Source organism: Trachemys scripta, chromosome 10, assembly GCF_013100865.1.
Source record: "Trachemys scripta elegans isolate TJP31775 chromosome 10, CAS_Tse_1.0, whole genome shotgun sequence".
In the NCBI taxonomy this organism is placed as follows: domain Eukaryota; kingdom Metazoa; phylum Chordata; order Testudines; family Emydidae; genus Trachemys; species Trachemys scripta.
Genome location: NC_048307.1, coordinates 40,061,489 through 40,070,277, shown reverse-complemented (window position 1 = coordinate 40,070,277; position 8,789 = coordinate 40,061,489).

The following is an 8,789-nucleotide window of genomic DNA, read 5'->3' as shown; positions in this document are numbered from 1 at the left end:
GGGGTCCGAGCAAGGCTAAATTTCAGCCTCGAGCCCACCCAGGGACGCCAAGACTGTTGCCGGCACAGAGGCCTGAGGACAGCAACAGTGGGGTTCGTTGCCCAGTGTGCTTCGCGCCAATAAACATACCGGGGTGGAGAAGCAAACAAAGTTTATTTGAGATTTCAAAGTGGTGCAAGGAGACAGGCAAGTCTCAGATCAAGCACACCAGCAAAAACAGTTTTCCTCTCTTTATACATTTTACAACTAAGCCCCCCCCTACAACCCCCCCTCCCCCCACCAAACGCATGTTTATACATTTAAGCTGTTAAATCATTCTAGGGCTATAAATCTAGCTTGTTAGTAACACTCCTCTAAACAGTTATCTGGTCTTGTTTACCCTTAGTTTATTACCCCTTCTCCAGCTAGAAACATGCAAACCTCATCATTATCGCTTGGTACCCGGTATGAGGGGAGGGGGGGTTGTAACTGATAACTGGCTGTTTACACATTCCAATTTCTGTCCTTGGCTTTTGAGGTCGATTAGAGTTAAACATGGAAGGACAGAGTTTAAACATGGAAGAACTCTGGCTCAGGCAGGCCTAGTGACCCCAACAGAATCTTCACCCCCCACAGCAGTTTCTTGGATCCCATCTTCCCCCTCTAGGGCACATCTCCCTATGCATCCTAGGACAGGATTTGTCCCTTACTTAGCTGCACCTTCCTGGCAGGCTGCAACCTGGACAGTCTCCCTGCCATCATGAGGGAACAGACACCAAACAGGAGCTGGTTCTACCCACCACCACCCCTTGTGGCAAATTGCTTTGCACTCCTGGAGAGGAATTAAAGAGACACTCTCCCATGTCCTCAGAGTTTCTGTAGCTTTGCTCCTTCCAACTGGGGCTTCAGCACAAGACTTTGTCTCGCTGCTGACAGACCCCTGTATAGCCTAGCCACATTGAAAAAGTCATTTCCAAGAAGCATTTGTGTGGAGTTCTGAGAGACTGCAGCAACAGTTAATTCAGCTTGAAAATGCTCAGTTTCTATGTGCACTTTAACCAAAGGCACAAGGATTTTGTGACCCCCTACTAACAAAAGCTCTGCCATCTGTCTTGGCAGCAGGGCCAGCTTTAGAAAGTGTGGGGCCCAATTCGAACATTTTCGGCGGGGCCCCGGCAGGGATGACTAAAAAAAAAAAAACACGTAAAAAAAAACCCTTTAATTTCTTCCATGTATTATTTACTTTCCATAACTATATAAATAATAACAAAATTATATATTACGTACATTGCATAATTTATGCGGATGTATGTTAACCCTACCTAAAGTTCTTTTTTAAAAAGATGGGCCTGAACTAGAAATGAGCTCCGTTTCACATGTGTGGGTCCCGGCCACTCCCTGGGGGTGTGTGCACATGTGTGGGTCCCAGCTGCTCCCTGCCCCCCTCATTGAAACAGGTGTGCAGGGTTACTGCCCTGGGAACTGCAGGGCACCAGTGGACATGGGGCTGGCTGGAGGCAGGGCAGGGGCTGACTGGAGGTGGGGTCTGGCTGCAGGCAGGGCAGGGGGTGCGGAGCTGGCTGGAGACAGGGGCTGGCTGCGAGCAGGGCAGGAAGTGCAGGGCTGGCTGCAGACAGGGACTGGCTGCGGGCAGGGTGGCGGTTACTTACCGGGAGAGCGCCTTGGAGCAGCCCAAGCAGCAGGACGCAGCCCAGGCCCAGCAGAGCAGCTGGGGACCCAGCGGGCAGCAGCGGGAGCCCCAGGGCCAGAGGTCCGAGGAGCAGCACCAGCAACAGGGCCAGGAGGTGGCCCACATAGCTCCCGCTGCGCAGCACCCCCGGTGGCCAGAGGAGGAATTACACACTTCCCAGCCAGAGCCCATCAAAGCCGCAGCGCCCCCTTCTCGCAGGGAAGCTGGTTAACAAGCGGTTCTAAAACCACTTTAAAATTTAACAACCCGTTCGTGTGAACCGGTGCGAACTGGCTCCAGCTCACCACTGGCTGAGGGGGTCAGAGCCAGCCCCCAGGCCACCCTGTACAGTAAGTGCCCCCTCCTCCTCCCTCCTGGAGACAGAGGCTGGTGCGGGGCTGGAGGTAGGGCAGGGAGTGCAGCAGGGGCTGGCTGCGGGCAAGGGGTGCGGGGCTGGCTAGAGACAGGGGCTGGCTGCGGGCAAGGCAGGGGGGCAGGGCTGGTGCGGGCAGGACAGGGGGTAGCAGCAGCAGCCTGGGGCTCGGGGGCTATTTAAAGGGCCCGGGGCTCCCCTGCTTCTACCGCCCAGCCCTTTAAATAGCTGCAGGAGCCCTGGGGAAGTGGCGGGGCTCCCGCGGCTATTTAAAGGACCGGGGCAGCAGAGGCAGCTGGAGCCCTGGCCCTTTAAATAGCTCCCGGAGCCCCCGCTACCCCAGGGCTCTGGGGGCTATTTAAAGGGCCCGGGCAGTGCCGGCTTTAGGTTGATTCAACCGATTCTCCTCTTTAAGGCGTGGGGCCCTCTTAGGCGCAGGGCCCGATTCCGGGGAATTGGTTGAATTGGCCTAAAGTCGGTCCTGCTTGGCAGTATGTCTTTCTCCTGAATCAAGTCTTTCCTGACCACAGAAATTTCTGCACCAGTTATCTCTCCATGCAGGGAGTTCCTTGCCATTCATTCTGACAGCCTTCATGTGCTTACTGCCTGGCATAGGTGCCGAGTCCGTGGGTGCTCCGGGGCTGGAGCATCCACAGGGAAAAATTAGTGGATGCTCTGCACCCACCGGCAGCCAAGCTCCCTTCCCCCCTGCTCCACCTCCTACTCACCCCCTGAGCGCGCTGCGTCCCTGCTCCTCCACCTACTTCCCAGCGTTTCCCAGTCGGCCACCGCCAAACAGTTGTTTGCACGCTCTGGGAGTTGCGGGGAAGGGACTTGGTGCTCTCAGGGGAAGAGGCGGGGCCAGGGCGGAGATTGGAGGAAGGAGTCGGAATAGGGGCAGGCAGGGGGCGGGGTTGGGGTAGGGACTTCGGGGAAAGGGTGGGAAGAGGTGGGGCAGGGCCTCATGGAAGGGGTGGAGTGGGGGTGGGGCTGGGGGCAGAGCTGTGGTCGAGCACCCATGGCTAGTCGTGCCTATGCTGCCTGGCTGTGCAATGGCAACTTTACAAATCCTGTGTGATAAGTGGCAACTGCCTGAGGTGTCTCTGAGCTCTGAGTAGCAGCATTTCCATGAGTTACCTGCTGCATGTTCCCACTCAGCACAGGGCATTTATTCCTCAGGTGCTCAGTGGAATTACAATGATAGCACCTTCAGGGCTCGTCTGTTTTTACAGATTTGGGACAAGGACTGGAGGAGTGAACTTGGGGAGGTGAATGCCCAGCCTCCGATCCACACTCCTTCTTCCCAGGGGTAAAGCAGGGACCTTGCGTCCCACCAAACTTAAACCCCTCTGTCTATGTTTTACCCCTACTAGGTGCTTGGGATTGCTTGAATTGATCAGCATAAGAAGCAAGTGCATCAACCATTTCTACCTTTTTATCCCATAAATACTGGTTTACATCATCACTACACGTATTCAGGAACTGTTCTTGAGCAACCAAGTCACACATTCCTTCAAAGCTTTAATACCTTTTGCCCTCACCCACTTATCCAGTAGATCTCTCATTCGGGTCACATAAGCCACATCACTTAACCCAGCTCCTTTCTTAAGGTTTCTAAATTTTACTCTATACATTTAGGTTTAATCTGAAACTGTTTTAAAACCAGTTCCTTAAATTTACCATAATTGGAAGCATCACCAATGGGCATCTTATTGAATATATCCAGAGCTCTCCCAGTCAATAGTCAAACAGTTCTCATTCCCTCCAGTAGAGGGCAGTGGCAGTGCACATACCAACATGCCAGTTCATTGCAATAATAAGCAAATGATCGTTCAATCCGTAGAACAATGTGTATAGTAGAGGATGAGTGAGGCAAAATTCTTTCCCTGACTTGGAAATTACTGAATATTTTGAGCCTAAGCATGGATAGTTTACAGGGGAATTTCCAGAAAATAAATCAGGGAGAATGGCCCTTGAGGCTGTTGGAGGATATGGCACAGAGGAGGTTAAGGTCTTGTTTATGCTCAGATGGTAAGCATTTCTATTGAGATGCAGAGATAAAAGTAATAGGCTGGCGCACAAATGAAGTTTAAAATGCATTACCCTGCTGAAAGCACTTACCATCCATGGCTGAGAAGTACAAATGATTTATCTGGAGACACATCTTGCAATAACGGTTTTCAAAGAGAGGACTCTCTAAATGCCACGTCTCCTTTCCAACTGAAATGATTAATGGGACTTTAGACACAGTGACTGGCTGCAGTAGAACTGGCCACAAAGGATGACATTTAAATGATCCTTGCCAATTTAACCCGGTGTGGCTACAGGGGTGCGTGCTTCAGACATGCTGACAGATGCAGGGGTGTGTATGGAGATGGGTAGATAGAGCTGTGTCTGGGGATGGACAGACAGACTGAGATGTTTCAGAAGACATGTATGTGAAAGTAAGAAAACTCGGGTAGGTAACCATACAGTATGAGGATAGAATTTCATTGCTGATTCAGGAACCATGGGAGCCAGAGCATGAATTCACACCTATACATTTTCCCCAGTGCACATTCCCCTGCTATTCCAATCCCACCCCCCACCCCTTGCCCCTGCCCAAGCTCTCATAATGAACCACACTCCTGGGGAGAAATGCTGGCCCACTAACTGCAGAGGAACTGGGATCTCACCCTGACCTGCAGCAGCCGCTGCCATGCCACCCCCCACAAGCTCTGCTGGTGAACCACAATCCTGACCTGTAACACCTTCTGCTATTTCAGTTCTGCACCCGAAGCCCCCTCCCTCTGCCCCCTCCGCCCCCCCGGCCAAGCATGCACACATGCTCTGCAGACTGAACCCTGTTATACAAGTCCTGGGTCCCACACATCTCTGCCAATACACCTCAGTCCTAACCTGCAGCCCCTGCTATTCCTGTTCTGAACTCTACACAGCTCTTTGCATGCACCTCCCATGTAGCCTCTGGAGACAGCTGAGAAAAAGGATGATCAAGGGGAGCACCAGCCAGAGACTTGGGAGCCCCTACTTCAGTTTCCTGCTGGGCCATGAACTCCCTGTGACCTCAAGCAACTCATTTAGTCTTTCTCTGCCTCAGTCCCCCATCTGCATAATGGGGATGATAGCTCTGGCCTGCCTCTGGGTGCTTTGGGCATAAATACATTACAGGTTGTGAGATGCTTGGATACTACAGTGATGGGGACCAAAGATGTACCTGAGTTTCATCAGAGTCATCCCTTTTTGCCAATGCCAAGGGCGGGTAGGGCTGAGGTTATGAGCAGATTCCATCCATGTCTGTTTTGAGCCACTATGTGAGCCTGTTGGGGGTATTGTTTTATACACCATGTCATAGTACTGTCTCCTTTAACATGCACACCCTCTCTACCCTACAAAACAACTTTAGGCAGTTGGGATGGGGTCATTCCAGCAACATGGCCAAACCATTGTAGTTGGTACCTGTTGATGATTGTTCACGCACTGCATTTTCACTCTTCAGATTAGATGGCATGGGTGAAATCTTGGCATTTGCTATTCACTTTGAATGGAGCCAGGATTCGACTTCTACATGTGATGTCAGATTAGACTAATTGCATTTGTCATCTAGACCTAACATTTGAACCCAGGGTTCCATCAAGGAAGCAATAATGTGCCTCAAACTCATCCCACCGAAGGTCTCTGGGCTTGATGTTCCTCAGCTGACTTTTGTTCTCCCATGTGGCTGGAGAGAGATGTTGGAAAAGACTGTCAGCTCCGTGCCTTTTCCCCAGGACATACCATTTGTTTTTGCATGTTTCTATGAGATTTCAAAGGGGAACATAAATACATTATGGGGGGAGGAAGGAAAGAATAATAGCAAAAGTGCTGACATTGAAAAGAAAGCTATTCTAATTACTCAAATTCTCCATGAAATTGTTCAGCAGGAGCATATCTCGAAAATTAAATGAATCAGAAGGAAAAGGAGAATTCATTCTGATTATTTTCTTTTAATCTTGATTTTTTTTTCTTCTTGTCTGGGAAGAGAAAAGCTTTTTGATCGGTCAGAACAGAGATCATTTCTATGCTGAGGAGGGAGGAATCCTAGCAACAGAGTGAAGAGGTTAGAAGCACAGTTCATTGGGGGTATTAAATAACATCTAGGTCAGGTTCCTTTTCTATTAGGGACTGCAGCCATGATTCATTCCAGGGGGGTTTAGAAATCCAGTCCAATTTTTCCCCACCCATTGAAGAGTCAGGAGAGATGCTTCCAGAAACAAAGATCTCTGTGGTTGCCAGGACCACCTATTCCGGAGCATTTGTCAGGTCAGTGATGTGCCCATCTAAAGTAGAGGGGCATGTTCATACCCTTTGTTTGCCAGCTTGAGAAACTGGCTGGGTGAATTTAAAGGTGAACTGTAAAGCAAAACAAAAGACCATAAACCTTCTTGCCATAAAGCTTGATTCCTTGCTTGTTTGTTTGAAAAGTGTGAATTGGGAGTGCTTTGTTCCAGGTGGGCCCTGAGTGGGCCTTACTGGTATATAAGGGCAGTCAGCAGCGAACCAGCTGAGCGGCGAACAGCAGAGGCTAACAGAGGGACTTTGCCTGGGGAGAGCTCACTGAGGCTTTCATCTGCAGGTTTCTCTGAGTAGTTCCTGCAACAGTTGAGGAAGTTCTTAAGAGGACGGTGATATGGAAGGTGAGCGATCAGCTGTTGTAACCTGCACAGGTTGTGCCATGTTTGTCTTTCTTCCACAAGACAGAAGCGACTTTGTCTTTACAAAGTGCAAGCTGGTCTTCATATTGGAAGAGAAGGTTCGAGGTCTGGAGAAACGAGTATCGACTCTGCGTTGCATAAGGGAAAATGAAGATTTCCTGGACAGACGTCAGGAGATGCTTCTACGGCCACAATGTTCTGAAGATTCAGAGCAGGCGCAGCAGGGACAGAAGGATTGTGAAGAGGTTTGGCAGCATGTGACCTCCAGAAGGAGAAAGAGGAGCATCCATGCACCAGCAATGGAGATACAGGTGAGCAATCGTTTCCATGTTCTCTCTACAGGTACTAATGTGGAGAGTGGACTAGATGACCCATCTGAGGGAAGGGAGCAGAAGGAGACTCCACCGATTGGAAGGCAAGAGATGCACTGTCCTAGGGATGGGGGTTCCACGACCACCACTCCCAAGAGGAGGAGGAGGGTGGTGCTGGTTGGGGACTCCCTCCTCAGGGGGACTGAGTCATCTATCTGCCGCCCCGACCGGGAAAACCGAGAGGTCTGCTGCTTGCCAGGAGCTAGGATACACGATGTGACAAGAGACTGCCGAGACTCATCAAGCCCTCGGATCACTACCCCTTCCTGCTTCTCCACGTGGGCACCAATGATACTGCCAAGAATGACCTTGAGTGGATCACTGCGGACTACGTGGCTCTGGGAAGAAGGAAAAAGGAGTTTGAGGCGCAAGTGGTGTTTTCGTCCATCCTTCCTGTGCAAGGAAAAGGCCTGGGTAGAGACCATCGAATCGTGGAAGTCAACGAATGGCTACACAGGTGGTATCGGAGAGAAGGCTTTGGATTCTTCGACCATGGGATGGTGTTCCAAGAAGGAGGAGTGCAAGGCAGAGACGGGCTCCACCTAACGAAGAGAGGGAAGAGCATCTTCGCCAGCAGGCTGGCTAACCTAGTGAGGAGAGCTTTAAACTAGGTTCACCGGGGGAAGGAGACCAAAGCCCTGAGGTAAGTGGGGAAGTGGGATCCGGGGCGGAAGCAAGAGCAGGAGAGCGCAAGAGAGGAGGACTCCCGTCTCATGCTGAGAAAGAGGGACGATCTGAGTTATCTTAAGTGCCTATACACAAAAGCAAGAAGCCTGGGAAACAAGCAGGGAGAACTGGAAGTCCTGGCACAGTCAGGGAACTATGATGTGATTGGAATAACAGAGACTTGGTGGGATAACTCACATGACTGGAGTACTATCATGGATGAATATAAACTGTTCAGGAAGGACAGGCAGGGCAGAAAAGGTGGGGGAGTTGCATTGTATGTAAAAGAGGAGTATGACTGCTCAAAGCTCTGGTATGAAACTGCAGAAAAACCTGAGAGTCTCTGGATAAAGTTGAGAAGTGTGAGTAACAAGGGTGATGTCGTGATCGGAGTCTGCTATAGACCACCAGACCAGGGGGATGAGGTGGACGAGGCTTTCTTCTGGCAACTAGCAGAAGTTGCTAGATCGCAGGCCCTGGTTCTCATGGGAGACTTTAATCACCCTGATATCTGCTGGGAGAGCAATACTGTGGTGCACAGACCCTCCAGGAAGTTTTTGGAAAGTGTAGGGGACAATTTCCTGGTGCAAGTGCTGGAGGAACCAACTAGGGAAAGAGCTTTTCTTGACCTGCTGCTCACAAACAGGGAAGAATTAGTAGGGGAAGCAAAAGTGGACGGGAACCTGGGAGGCAGTGACCATGAGATGGTCAAGTTCAGGATCCTGACACAAGAAAGAAAGGAGAGCAGCAGAATACGGATCCTGGACTTCAGAAAAGCAGACTTTGACTCCCTCAGGGAACAGATGGGCAGGATCCCCTGGGAGAATAACATGAAGGGCAAAGGGGTCCAGGAGAGCTGGCTGTATTTTAAAGAATCCTTATTGCGGTTGCAGGAACAAACCATCCCGATGTGTAGAAAGAATAGTAAATATGGCAGGCGACCAGCTTGGCTAAACAGTGAAATCCTTGCTGATCTTAAACGCAAAAAAAGAAGCTTACAAGAAGTGGAAGAGTATAAA